This window comes from Parasteatoda tepidariorum, chromosome 2, assembly GCF_982258835.1.
Source record: "Parasteatoda tepidariorum strain Cologne lab strain chromosome 2, Ptep-v5.0, whole genome shotgun sequence".
Lineage (NCBI taxonomy): Eukaryota > Metazoa > Arthropoda > Arachnida > Araneae > Theridiidae > Parasteatoda > Parasteatoda tepidariorum.
In genome coordinates, this window is record NC_141756.1 from 53983189 (window position 1) to 53999321 (window position 16133).

Below are 16133 nucleotides of genomic sequence, written 5' to 3' on the forward strand. Positions count from 1 at the left end.
TTTACTTCAAAAACTCTTCGAACAAATTGTTTTCCAACTTTTTACTACCCCGAATTCAACAGTTATTCCACATCTGAAATTTATACACGCCTAATTTTTTGTTACATTTTTTTATTTTTATTTTTAAAAAGAATTTCGAAAAAAAAGAAGGAAAAAAAGAAATTTCAATGCCTTACGTAAGCACCCCTCCACCACCCTTGTCAGCAAAAACAAGCCGCAAACAAATTACCAACCCTCTCCTCTGTGAGGCGCTTATGTAATATTTAAACGTACTATTTGAATCTTGAGATGTTAGTATTTTTTATTTAAATTTTTTTAATGAAAATGTTACATTATTAAGCTATTTGGATGAAAATTGAAGTCTCTAGTAAAACGTAAAAAAATTACTTGCCTTACACCGATGCCATATCATAAATCCAAAAATTCCTATTGCAAAGTTCCCCTACCCCAGATATTGCATACGCATACTTAAAATTATAAATTAATTTCCCAATATTTTGAATGCCTGACTTTAGATGTTCGAACATAGATTTTAGAACTATCACTACTACAGATTTTGACTGCAAATGAAACCACCAAATTTCAGATTTCTGGAATCAATTAGCATTTCACCACAACAATGACAACTATTTGGAGCAGGTGTTTTTGGTGCCGTAAGTCACTTCTCCAACATTGGAGGGAGTTTTTGTTTACATGAAACGCTTCTCTTTCATCTTTTGTTCAGTTTTCCCGGAGATTGCGTGTGCAACACCCCCGAGGGATACGGGATCACGGCCGGGACAACCAGACGGTTTAGCACCTCAAGCAGAAAATCATTGAGACTTTTTGAGAAATCACCGCTTTTGTACGACCTCCCAAGTCGGTGTAATTTGTCAAAAACCTTGCTCTCGTTGTCAAGAGTTAAAAGCTAGCGCGTGGGGTTAGAGGTACAATTGAAATGTCAATATTTGTATTTTATATTTTAATATGGTAACGAATGAAGAGAAGCAAGTTACTTTATTTATATCAGAGGAATTTTAAAAAGACCTACAGTATTTTTTGGTAGATATTTATATAATGAGTCTTTCCTTGAATAAAATTATCTTTTTCAAAGATATAGAATAATGATATGATATAAAATAGATATAATAGAATACTATATAAAATAGAAAAAAAAACTTAAATGGTTTAAAAAATATAAATATTAAATAATTTTTAGTCCCCACCTTTATAGTAAGACATAATTAATGCGTAAAATAATAAGAAATGCTTCGAACATAAATCAATTTTTGTACTTTCTTTAATTATTGATATTCTTTCTTCTGATGTTTTCATCTTACTCTAATGATTTATTTATGTTCCATCTCTTTAAAGAATTTAAATATAATTTAAGCAATTAGACAAATTAAACATTAGATAATTTAAACAAATTTACAGAAATTTATCGAATCGATTTGGTATTTAATGTTATTGATAAATTAAACCACAGAGAGGGTAGTTATTAAAATTAAAACCAAACCATCTATTACCAAAAATCTTACCTTGAATTCTAATCTTGAGTACTACATAAATGTATATACTTTTTTCCATGCAGGTAGACATTTAAGTAAGAATAACTTTGAGAAGACTGAAAAAGAAAAAAAAAACTGTGGCAAAATGGTTTTTAAACAACTTTTTGATGGAACTAACCAGCATTTGTGTTGCATGGAGAGGAGGACCACGAGAACCTCACAAGGTAAGCCTGGCAGCAAAGGGATTCTAACCCGTGATCCGTCTACCACTGAGGATATTTCACGTCAGCACTGTGGTCGGTGCAAGCCGGATACGGATTCGTATCGATCAGCCATTGATGGAATTCGAACCCGGCTCACCTCATTGGAAGGCGAACGCTCTATCCCATGAGCCATTTATCTTATAGATTAGGTTAGTTTTATTATGCTAAAGCATTAGATGGAGATTAAAATCTCAATTACCAAATCTTTCCCCCAAATGTTTTATTAATGTATAAGTCAACCTTCCAAATTTCTTTGTAATTCAGAAGTTTTACAATGAAACTTGAACTTATACGCTCCATGTTAAAAAAAAGTTTGCAAAATCATCTTGTGTTCATATAATGCACTTTTTAGCATTATAAGGATGGGGAAGTAAATTGGAAAATGATGCTATTAATAAATCATTTAATTTTTATTAATTTGCATTTTATATCAAAATGATTTAAATGAAATAATGTCATAGATTCTTAACTTCTCAAGTGAACGATTTCAGTTTATTTTAAAATCAATGAACTAGAACATTTAACAAAACAGAATCTTTGATATACAATTAAGTTTCAATTTTCTCTCACAGAGTTTTTCAAAAAATGCTTCTAAAAATGTCTTCGAATTTTTAGAAGAAAATTTTTAGTTACTTAAAATTATTTGATAATTTTTCAGAAATAAAATAAATAGTGAATATTAACTTGAAAATTAGGCATGGAGCCACTCCAAATAAATTTTAAGATTCACATTTAGATTTAGAAGTCATTTAAAATTATTTCTTCTATCTGCTGAAAGATTTCTGTAGATTTTAAGGGTAAAAAGTATGAAAAAAACCCATTTTTTTTGGGAAACAAAATATGTTTTAAACTATCTACAGTTAAAACCATTGTAAAAAAAATCATTGTATTTTATTATTGAATCTGTAATGAGAAAAAAGAGAACAAGGAAACGAATTTTAGCAAATATGAAAGAAAAGTTTAACTCTCAATATCACAAGTAGGGGGCAATAAAAGCAATCTAGTCTAATGTGTGTATCACTATTTAAACAGTGCAAAATATCGTTATTTTCTAGGAAATTTAGAGCAAAATGTGCGTAAGACGACTTTTCTATCATAGATATTCTTTGTACTTTCCTGCTGATAATGATGTGAGATAATGCTGATTTATAATGCTCAGAAACTTTGATGGACAAAACTCCATCAGAAACTGTTAATGACTGGAAACAAAATCATTTGTCCTTGTCTGCCAAAAAGAAGAAAAAAAATTAACCGCGAACCTATAACACGGAAATAGATGTACATAATTTTTCAGATTTCGATTTTAATAATATTTTTGATTTCAATTTTCTGAACCGGGTTCTTACAAACAAGACAGTTTTTGACTGACTCGTTGAAGTGATTAATCAACTAGATCTAGTAAAACTGATCTCAGCCAAATGTGATAATGGGAGTTTATTCGTAAAAACATGCTGTTTTGAAAGCCGACAGAACATATATAGCACCATTAAATAAGAAAAGCTTTCTAATCTGCGTTGCTGATGTTTACCTCTATTCATGAAATAGGAAATTTTAATGTAAGTAGACTATCTAATACTAAATTATATAGCTATTACGGTGTTCCATAACTACCATCTTTAGTTTTTAGAATCCTTGCAAGAATTGAAATCATAAAAGTATGAACTTTAGAAGTAGCATTCAAGTGAATAAAGAAAAAATGCTTTTGAATTTTGACGAGTCTTAGATAAGGGAGCATTGATTAAAGTAATCAGAACGTGTTTGATTGCCCGTGGATATTAAAAGCATTCGAAAGACGATTGTTAGATACATTATTAGATACAATTAATGCCTGAAAATTTTTTTTTGACTTGATAAGAAAAAAAAAGGGATAAACATATTTGGACCGACGGTAGATGGTATATATGTTACCGGCAAAGCATAAAACGTTGGAATTCAATTGAGGCATTGTATAAATTACCAGATGCTTTTAGGTAAAGTATGAAATATGAGATTATCAAATACATTCTTTAAGAGCTGTGGTGGCTCAGGGGATAGAGCACTCGCCTCCAAATGAGGGGAAATGGATTCGAATACCAGCAATGGCTGGTCGATACGGATGCGAATTCCGCACCCAGCTAACACCGACCACGTTGCTGATGTAAAATATTCTCAGCAGTAGACGGATCATGTGTTAGAATGTATTGCCGTCAAACTAACCGTGGGAGGTTTTCGTGGGTTTTTTCTCTCCATGTAGCGCAAATGCGGGATAGTTCCATCAAAAAGTTGTCCACGAAAGCAAATTTCAATATATACTTGATCCAGAGGTACCCTTGTCTTCTAGATTGGGTTTAAAATTACAAGGCTAACAGAGTTGAAGATTGGTAGCCGTAAACACACAATAGGGTCGGCTGTTTAATGATGGTTATAAAAAAAAACTTTTCTGAAATATTGCATATAATACGTAAGCCTTCCATAAAATGACAAAATTCAAAATATGAAAAAAAGGTCCTGCTAAGGCTATTGTATAAATGACGAGCATTCCTCTAAAATACAAACGTTATTCTGAAAAAATATGAAGAGTGCCATTACAAAATTTTATTCAAAAATGCTAGGAATGAAACTTGTACAAAACAAAATTTATGCCTTTCTTAAAAGAGAAATAATGTTTTCATATAAGAAATAAGTAATTAAAATTAACAATACGATTGACTTTTTGAATTACATTTCATTACATTACAAACGAATTGGAGATGTATTGCATACCTTGCCGGTTTCTCATTCGAGGAAATGTGAAAAATATGAATGATTTCATACATTGTCTGCTAGTTTCAGGTATTCTCTGGAATATCACATTTCAAATTTTGCCCGTAACATATACTACTTAAAGTAGAGAAATAGATGTGATTTTTCAGATATTCATTATTGATAAGGATTCTAAAAATACTTTATCATCAGGAAAAAAAAACACACTCTGTCGTTACATCCTACACTGCATTATTAGAATAAAAGCTTCAAGAGTAGTTTCGAAAAATTAACTTTTAGTTACTGGAATGTCTCAATGCTTATCAATCATCATCTCTTTTAATACTTCGCGTATTAGAATTGATGTCCTTCATACATAAAAAATTTTTCTCATTAAACTTTTAACATTTTCATGCCGAAATTTCGGAAGCCGTCTGTCCATATAATTAACCGTAAAGTTTATGGTTAGGAACTTTTTTTACCTTTATGGTATTCAAACAGCTTACATCTGGTACGGTTAAAAAAATCGTGAATAACAAACTGTACGGTTTTGTAACTATTTACGACCAGCATAGTTTCTAAGGCATAAAAATGAATCTTAAACCGATATTGGAGCTGTGTGGTTGTCGCACCATTTATGCGTGATTAGTAGTTTCGTATTTTATAAGTTCAGGGTCTCCGATTGGAGAGTGCAGGACACTGGAAACTCTTAATGTGTTGAAGGAATGAAAGAAATTAGTATCAACACTGGAATTCGAACTCTTGCTCAGTCAGTCACGAGATTGACCGATTAGCGCTTTCAGTTATTCCCTTGACCAACATGAGTGTCTTAAATTTTGAGTAAATTTTTGCAGAAAACCATGGCATCGGCTTATAAGGGTAGACTTACGTAATAATTATAAGCATACAAATAATTATAAGCATACGTAATAATTATAAGCAGTTAAATTTTAGTCATACAGATTTATTTCTGTTGCGATTGGGTCTGTTCCACGAGACGGAACTTTTGGAGTCCGCTCCAAATTATCTCTAATTTGGAAATGTTAATCGTGTAGCGGTTGTTAATCGTTTTACTGTTGAATATTCGAATGAGTCAAATCATAATTTTCCCGTTATTATGCTTTATTTAATAATATTTCTTTTCAATATTTTAAATATTTCTTTCTGAAAATTAAACTACAATAAAAAAATTGAAATCTTAAGCAATTATAAATTACAATTCACATTTTTACTTACATAGGATACATTTCTATTGGATATGGTTTGATCTTTTTACTTGAAATGCATCAACTAAATTCTCATTTTCTAAATGTATTTTTTCCATGAACTTTTATTTTGATGAAAAAATGACAATTAAAAAAATATATTGTAAGTGTAAAGTTGGAAAATATTTTGTATTAAAATGATAAGTTTTCTTTCAAAACACTTGAATTCTACACAAAATCGTTAATTTATATATATATATATATATATATATATATATATATATATATATATATATATATATATATATATATATATATATATATATATATATATATATATATATATATATATATATATATATATATATATAAAAGAGAGAGAGGAAGAAGAAGAAGGAAAGAATGTCTCCACTCTTCTCTTACAACGAAACTGATTTAACTTTTCAGTTTGTTTCCGAACGGCATCGTCAGATATGTTTGGAGCGGGTCCAAAAGCTCTGTGTCGGCAACTGACCCATTAATACCTGTTAAATGTAATCGAATTTGATGCTGTATCATTACATCGTTATCTACTATAATATACAGAGTGAGCCATAAATTCTAAGACTATTAACTATGCTGTAAATATATTTTCAGAAACGATTGTATGAAAATTAATATTCTTCTCCTATTTCAGAGGACGGTTTTCTCACATAGCTTAACTTTGTTTGCGTTTTAAATTTATTACAATAGCAGCGATATTAAAGAAGACAAATGTTAGAGAAGCAACCGAGTTTTCTTTCAGAACAGGAGTGAGTAGACAGTTAACTTGGTAGGATTTAAGAACGAAGAGAGTCCCCAAAAGTACATTTTATAGTATTATTTAGCAGACTATCAAGAACTGGATTGACTCGGGATAGTCAGGGAACAGGACAACCATTCACTGTTCTGAACCTGATACTTATTAAAAAAAGTAGGAGAATCTTTTTGACGAAACAATCAATGATCCGTTAATGGCCAAAAAAATGAAAGTATCACATTGGACCATGTGACGCATTGTAAAAAATGATCTTGGACTTAAATCCGAAAAGAAACGTTAACGCCATGGTCTTACTACCCTTCAAATAAATAAATAAAATAAAAAAAACTTCAAAGATGTCGACTTCTGCTTACAACTTGACATGATCCTCAAAAAACTCTTTTTACTGAAGAGAAAGTCTTTTGAGTTTTAAAGAAAAGTACAATGCTCAAAATATTCGCATTTATGCTGTTAATTTCGAAAATATTTCTGAATTTCAGAGAGCAGTCCCCTTGATTTCAGAATTTATTTTCTGTGATGATATAGGGGACTGTTTGTTATGATGAAAAGTTACCGCTTTTATTTGTTGATGAAAGCGTAAAAATCAACAGTAAGTTTCATATCAATAATATTCTTCCACATTTCAAATTATTTAAACTCAGTGAGTGGACAATCCAACAAGGCTCCGTCGTACGAAGCTAAAACAACTCAAACATGGTGCTAGCAGAATTTCTTTGACTCTATATTGAGATCAGAATGACCCCATCAACGTCACAGTACTATGGAATATATTGGAGGCAAGGATAGATGCAAAACAAGAGTATGAAGCCACTCCTGTTTTGCATCTTTCCTTTATGAGAGATGCGTCTATCCTTTATAAGCATGCCTCTAGAAGAGATGATTCAAAACATGTATGGAATACATTTGTTCTGCAATTGACTCCTATCAAAAGCGACTCCGCCTTTGTATCGCAAAAAAGAAAAAAAAAGGAAATCGTTCCGAGTAAATTGCGTAGTTTTTATGTGAAAATAACACATTTACCTCAAAATAAAAATTGTATGTTTTCCAAAGTATAGAATTTTTTTTCAAATGCAATCTAAGAATTTACTTCTCAACCTGTAAAATTTTTTTTTAATCAATATAAATAATCAAACTGGAGAATCGAAACCGAAGTTTGATTAGACTAGTAAGTATTCATTGTAATTTAAACAACACAAATATAAACAATAACAACATTAAAAACCTTATTGATATCTTTTTTTCTATTATTTGGGGTGCTGAACGAATTCGTTTTTTGAGACCTAAATTTGTTTCAGGAAATACAGAAAAAAGCAGTTTTTACCATATAACTTTTTTTTATTAAAGATAAAAAGTTTAAGGCATATATGTAAAAACTAAAGAAAATTTCCAACAATTATGAGTATGGTAATAATGACTATATCATTATAATAACGTCTCTCTCAGTATTTCAACGGAGAGAAATAGGAGAATAATAAATAGAATTTTGAAATTTACTATCTAGCAATATCTAGAAAAAATATTTTCGTCCCCTTGAAAGGAAAACTTCCCACCCCAAATAACTATAATTTTTCCTAAACCTAATCTCCAGAATCTTATTTTTGAGGATCATTTTCATTTTTGATTTTTTTTTGCCTCTTTGAAATTTTTTCTAAATTTACTTAGTTTAATTATTTTTTCCATCCCCCTCATCAGTTTAGTCTCAAACCATGAGGAGCGGTTTTATTTTTAACTCTTACCCACTTTCCGAATAACCATAATTTTCTCACAACCTTTCCGAAAATCAGGATTTTTGACGTCTCATTTTAATTTTCATGCAATTAAATTTTGGATTGTGAGTTTTCCCTCAATTTTACATTTGTTCTAAATAACAAAAATACTTCCCCTTATGAGAACACCTATTTCCCTAAAATGATAATTTTTTAAGGGCATTTTTCTTTTTAAATTTAGTAGTCTCATTTAATTTCTAATTTTTAAACTATCCAAATTTAGATTATGATTCTAAGCATTTCGAAGCTAATGAAGAATTTATGAAAAGCAAAAATAATAATCTAACAAAGTAAAAAATTCAAAATAAAGAAAAAATTGTTTCATTTAGCATTTTTAGTACAAAGTTGTTTAGCATTTTTAAGACAATGTTGTTTAACATTTTTAGTACAAAGTAATCCTAAGTTAATTGTGTCTAAAAATTTTTCTTCGGTGATAATACATTCTGATTTATTCTCAGGGTGAATGTTCGTTACTTTTCAGTTCGGTAAAAATTATGTTACTTAATTAAGGAAAAGAAAAAAACTTAGGTTAAGGTGTTTAACGAAAAAACAAAACTATACTCCCTGAACAACTAAATCAAAATTTTAAGATCTCATCTTAGCAATTGCATCCTGTTTATTGTATTTCAAGTTTATTCAGATTATAATCTTTTATTTTTTTACCATTTACCTTTCTTACTGTTTTTCATACTATTTCCGATTTTCTTTAGAGAAAAAAAAAACCCTGCTCAACAAAAAAAGAAAAAAAAAGGGAGATAAACAGTAAAGGTATACTTAATTTAATAATTTCATTTGGCCTTTGAATTCAAATACAATGTAATGCAGTACAATGGAATATGACAATTCACATGCAATGGAATACGTCAGAAATGATCATTTCTTCACAAAAAAGCAATCCAATCATGAAGTATCCAATCATGATTTTGTAATGATATGAAAGTCAATCAAATCATTACAAAAAGACAATCCCATCCATTTGTAGATTCGTGTTCATCACCTCAAAAAACACATATGTACAAAAAATAAAGGCTCCTGTCAGTTTTTCCAGGTAAAATTTTCTATTGCCTGAACTTTAAATTTATCTAACATGTGACGGAAATTATTCAAATAGTTCATACATAACAGAACCCAGTACCCCAATTACATTCATGCAATTTATACTTCATGGAACACTGAATCGCAAGGACAAACTTCGAATTGTTTATAATTTAGAACATATTTTCATTTTTAGTTAAGGAAAAACGTTCCCTCACGATCTTTGACAATTGCATTTCCAGTATGTGCTCCCATCAGAGCAGAGGGAGTGAAGCGATCCCTAGTGCAAGAACATATTTACGACTGTTTTCCCATATCCCGCGACTTTAGAGTAGTAACGATTAGTTATGACATTTTTATGGCACCCTATTTTATTTGGAAACCTTTGAGACACTCCTTTTAGCACTTAATTTTCTCCCATCTTTATTTTGATATTGGGGAATGAATGATCGTGCAAGTCCGAAGAGAGGACTCGACGCTCGAGCGAAAAGTGTCATCCAAGCAAAAGCTAATGTGAGGTCGCAATTTCGTTACCGTACAAAATAATATTAATAAAAACGTGAATATTTACTCATTAATAAATGTTTGGAGGATCATGCTACTTTAGCCAATCTCTTTAAGCCTGATGAATGCATACCAAGCCTCACGTCGAGTTTCGTATTAAGTTGCAATTCAATAATATTCAGTTCCCTAAATAGTATCACTAACTTTTGGATCATAGATAACGATAACAATGAATAAAAGTCTAGGGCAGGGATGGCGAACCAATGGCACGCGTGCCATTTATGGCACTCGACACAATATTTTGGGTACTCCACCTATCACAATTGAAGCATATGTAACAATTAAATTAAAATTCACGAAAAACAAACAAAATAATAAGCAATTATTAAGAAAAAAAATTAACAATTAATGCTAAAAAGAACAATTAATAACCATAAAAAACAAGCTAACAATAAATAACTAACAAAAATAATTTAAGAGTCCTGCTTAAACTAACATCTTACAACCTAATATAAGTTATTTGTCATCTAATCTGCAATAACAGAAGTCACACTGATGTTACTTTAAGTTGAATTGTGCGTATGACTGAGACATTGCAAAGTGTATTTTATTTCAATGTAATTAAAGAGTTTTGAGTTGATAGTGTTTAATATTATTATTTTCCCTATAATCACGAAATCAAAATTATTTGACGGCACGTCTATGACCTCATTAAAATTTTTTTTTAGAAAAATGGCACGTTGATGCATAAAGGTTCGCCACCCCTGATCTAGGGTATATTGTAACTCCTCGTTTATTCTAAATAAATTTAAGATGTTTCACGATTAATGTGTTAACAAAAACAAAAGAGCAATATTTCTTTATTAATTTCGCTCTCAGGTGACTAATTGCCAACAGAAGCATTTTTGTTTTAAAAAAGCATAATACTTTACCTAAAAAAAAAAAAAAAAAGATTTCTTCAAATAGAGTAAACGAGGTATGTATCGGACCTTATAATGGAAAAGTTGCTGTAAAGAGGCATTGTACTGAAGAGCTTACACTGCACAAACGTGCTACTAGTTTTCATTCATTTCAGTTTTTGCACAAAAGTAACTTAATTTAATTGAATAATTGATTTTAGAGTAGTCTTTAATTAATATTTGAATAAATTATTATATTGTGTAGACAAATCAATTATTTGCCTTTTACTTAATAGTTTTTCATACTGAGCTGAATAAACAAAGTAAAAAATTTACAACGTTGAAGATCATTCTTTTAAAATAGATACAAATTACTCATAACCTTACTGTTTGCAAAACTAAGCAATTATAAAGTTTGGGAAATTTCCTCTTTATGTTAAAAACGACTGCTTCTAAATTTGGGAAGTAAAGTACGCCAACACTGACTCAAAGCTAAAAAGAAGAAAGCGGAAAAGAGAAATTTAATTTTTCAAGTATTAAGAAAAAATAATCATTCAATGTTAATTTTTCTATTAATCGAAAATAATAAAATGAAGAGTTTGTCTGCGTGTCTGTTTGTGTATCTCGCTTATAACTCCATAACCGTTTAGTGTCCTGAAATTTGGACAGTGAGTGACAGACCACACAGGAAAAGAAAGAAAGACAGTGGGGCAATTTTAGCCCGATCCTAAAAAATGTTGAAACTTTTCAAATCGATCGTTCGGGAGAGACGCTTAAAAAATTGATTTTTTTCATTCGTTTAGAAACTTGCCATTGATAAAAATAAAATTGCAGACGATTCTGTTTTTTTATTATTTTTTTTTATTTTTATTTTTTTTAATTGATTACTCTCAGTGATATTTTCTAGCTTATAGCTTTATTTGATCAAAAAAGAAGTTCATTGCACATTCTTTAACATATAACTTTTTTTCGTCATATCCGATAAATAAATGATCAATTTGAATATGGGTGGAACACGTCACCATAATATTATTTTCTTAGTTATCTGAAATCACGTGCCTATTTTGTTTCTAGTTATGCTTTAAAAACATATTTCCGTAAGCTATATAAGTTAAAATCAACAGAAAAGGATTTTTTTAAGGGTTTCGCACGGAAAAGCGAAATTAATGTAGAAATGGTATAAATTCATGTAGGAGAAATGTAAAAATAATCGCCAATCTGTTGACGCCAATGATCCTTCAATTTTGATATTAGGTAATAACAGAAATAAAAAAAATAATTTATGTCCTAAATACCAAAATTTATGGAGAAAATAAGGTACTTGATCGTTTAGGAAAATTATAAAAAAATCTTCATACTATTACAGATTCCAGTGATGATTAATTAATTTCAGTAATAGGCTCTACTGGTATGATTATTGGTACAGTTTTAATTTGTACCAATACACTAATAGAAAATATTATATTGGAATAATTGGTACTTATTAAAACAGCATCAATACTGTACAGTTTTAGTATAGATACTGGGGAAATGGGTTACTACGCCGCTTTAAAAGGATAAGTACCGGAGAAAATTACTTGATAGTGTTAAATTTTGACCATTGGTCTACAATAGCAGCATTATGCTAAATGATACAGAGTGGATACATGTTTAGGGAGTGGATACAGAGTGGATACATGCTTCTGGACACATGTCTAGCTTATTCTAATAATGTAAAACCATCGAAGGGCCACAAATAATAATACCTAGCTAACTTAAAAAAAAAAAAAAAAAAAATAAATAAATAAAAAAACAAAAACAAAGAAGAAAAAAACCCAATAATTTTAGCTTTATTAATTTTGTCGGTATATAACTTTCACCTTTGTACCTGATTTCATTTAGTGCTTATTTACGGATTTTTTTTCTCTCACCCCGTTCAAAGAACGAGCATGCAGCTATTAATTTATATTTTAGCGTTACATCAATAAATAGTATTATATTATAAAATAGAGATTAAATTTTTGTTTATTTCTTCATATTGCTAATCAAAAGTATTTACATTATTTACTTTCAAGTTTCAAATTTCAAATTTTATCCCATAGATTATGACTTTAGCGAAGAGGACAAGTATTGCAGTACAAATAATAATGAAATAATAATAAAATGATAATAATAATAATAATAATAACAAAAAGTAAAAGAAGATATAATAAAAAAACCAGACTTGGACAATCATCGTCGTTGTACAAATCAAAAACTAAATTTGGCAATTATCTTAATACTGAGGGAGTATATATTTTTTATATATTCTTTTATAGGGTGTTTCGTAATGACCCTCCCTAAAGCATATTTTTAGAATTTTTGTTTGCGTAAAGTCTCAATGGTAGTCGTAAATTGATATTTATGGGAGGAAAAAGAATGAGAACTTTCGAAATTTTACGAATAATTAATTAGGAGGAACGGTACCGCTCTCCCTCGGTCTCTACGTAAGCTGATCAAAGTGGTCATTTAATCGCTCACTGATCACAACCAGTGATGCTTAATTTTGGTGTTCTACTGGGAACCGAGTCTTTAAGTTCAGCAGTCCACTGCGGGACAAAATAAGTATGTAACGTAACATGTAATTACAACGCTCCGAGTAAAAAAAAAAAAAAAAACCTTACTAGTATTTCCTTATGAACAATTTATAATGATGATTAGTATTTAAAAATTTTAATTAAAGTAAAATTTTAGTAATTTTCGTATTTAAATGTTATTAACAGCTCCTTTATTTTCAATTAGTAAAAATTCCATTAAACTATAGATGGAATGTAAGAAAATATCTAAAATAAATGCTAAAATATAAAATAAATGCTGAAATATTTTCCCCTAAATTACTCCGTATTTTTATCATAAATTTTTTTTATTTTTTCACAGAATCATTATTTTTAAAAGAATAAGTTTAAATGTTTATTAAATTAAAAAACACTCATGGTGTGTAAAATTCGATATAGGAAAGTTTACTAATTTATTCCTTTAACGCTTCTCAAGATGAAGTTTCAGTGCTGACATCTACTGGTTATCATCATAATTAATTCTTAAGTGAATATGAATTATATTATTTATGCGCTCTAATACTTCTTTTCTAAACCACGAATAATTTTCTTAAAAGAAAATTTAAAACTACTTAGTTATTTAAATAATTACATAGTTTTTTTATAATGTTTTTAGTTTTGTTTCTTTTACAGGCACAAGAAATATTTGCACATTTATAGCATAGAAATAAAAATAAACTCGCCTTCCGGCGGAATCAAACATATCAGCTTTTAAATAAACAAATGGATGTATAAACTAAAATGAGTGAATGAATAAATAAATAAATAGTTAATTTAAATGATTAAGTCTAAAAATAAACGCATAGGAATCAAAATAAATAAATGATTAAAACGGTTATTTCATGCATTAAATGCTAAAATGAAATAACAGAGTACAAGTATATCTTAAAAATATCGCAATAAATCGTAATTCATTGTGGAACATTTCGTTTAAGAAACAAGCACATATTTAATTATATATTTGCAATAATTCTTTCAAACAATTGTTGTTTTGGCAATTTCATATAATTTTTTGCACAACAACTAAAGTTCTGAAACAATATCTACAGTAAAAAAAATAAGTTTAGTTTAAACCAGCACCAAAAATGATGGCAACTATATACCAAAATTTTTTTGCAGTGTATAAAGAAAAATTTGCACATGTAAAGTTAATAAAAGTTATACGAGAAAATTTTGTGTATTTAAAAATTTAGCTCAAATTAGAATTTAAGTTAAGTCCTTTTTTTTAATTATGAGGCAATACCAAAAAAATGGAATAAATCACTGATACAGCTCCAAAACAAGTAAAACAAGAAAGATCGGAAATTAATAATTATTTTTTTAAGTTTTCATTTATTTATTTTTACTTATTTAATTTTTAATTATCAGTTAGTTAAAGAAAATTACCAAGAAATTTTTACAAATCAATTTATTTTAGTTAATTCAGAAAATATTTTCATACGCAAAGGGATTATCTCAATACACAACTTCTAACAGCCATTCATTTGAGCTACATTTTAAAAGGGAAAAATTATCCTTTTTTTTTCATTTAGAAGAAAAGATAACTTTATAATAGTTTCTCTCCTTTTTTTTCTTCTTTAAATAAAGAATGAAAGTTAATCTGCAGCGCCTGCTACTGAGCTGGAAGTTTTCAACTAACAGGCTGTGCATTAATGAACTCACAGTCTTGCAACAAGTAAAATTTATCACGCATCTTGGGAAAAAAAAAACAAAGGGTTTTTCCCTAAATGTAAAATCAGGAAACAAACTTTAAACTGTTAAAACTTAAAAAATTAATAATTTGTTCTTCGTCACCCTTCAGAGATACCGATCGTGAGAACCTTCTTTCTCTCTTGATTGCTAATTAAGAGTTTTCCCTAATCCAGGATTTTCGAACCTTCGAGTGAAAATGGACAAAACTCTTATTAGATTTACGATAGTCTGGCTCTTATTAACACTGGCCTCGTGTAACGACTCAAAGACTCCCCTAAATGTCAACTTTCATCAAGGCATGGCCATAAAATGGCCACCCTAAACGGGCCGAGAGGCAATTGCCCTTCCGCACCCCAATGTCTATAAATCTGTCTCCCTTCAGCCACGTACCATCATCACCCATTTGTCACTTTCCCAATCTTCTTCTCTCCTACATCCTTGTGTTATTTATTCCAGCAGGAATGGGTTAAAGGAAAAAAAAAGAAAAGTGTTCAGATTGCGAAATCAGCTTGCCAAATATAAATGAGAATATTATCCCCTTCAGTAAAGATTAAGTGTTTATCGTGTTGCGCTACTTTATTTATAAAAACATTTTTATTTTAAACATTTTAAGTTATTTGCAAATCCTTTGGGACATAGTTTTAAAGTGTGCAAAAAAAGGAAGATAATCATTTCCCCACTTTTATCCGATCGGTAAAGTTGTGCTATTTAATTTATAAAAACATTTGTATTTCAAAACAGTTATCTTCAAATTCTTTCAAACATATGCTTGCAGCAATGATTTGGCAAGCGAAATCAGCTTGCCAAATATAAATGAGAATATTATCCCCTTCAGTAAAGATTAATTGTTTATCGTGTTGCGCTACTTTATTTATAAAAACGTTTTTATTTCAATATAAGTTACTTGCAAATCCTTTGGAAAATAGCTTTAAAGTGTGCAAAAACACAAAGATAATCATTTCCCCACCTTTATCCGTTCGGTAAAGATTGAAAGTTTAATCATGGCGTTTTATTTTATTTATAAAAACATTTGTATTTTAAAACAGTTATCTTCAAATTCTTTCAAACTTGTGCTTGTAGCAAAGAAAACCCTTAAGCATTAGCATTACATCATTTTCTAATTGTTCTACCAAATAACGCTAAAATTTGGCGCTGTTTTAATTTATAAAATAATTCATATACTTAT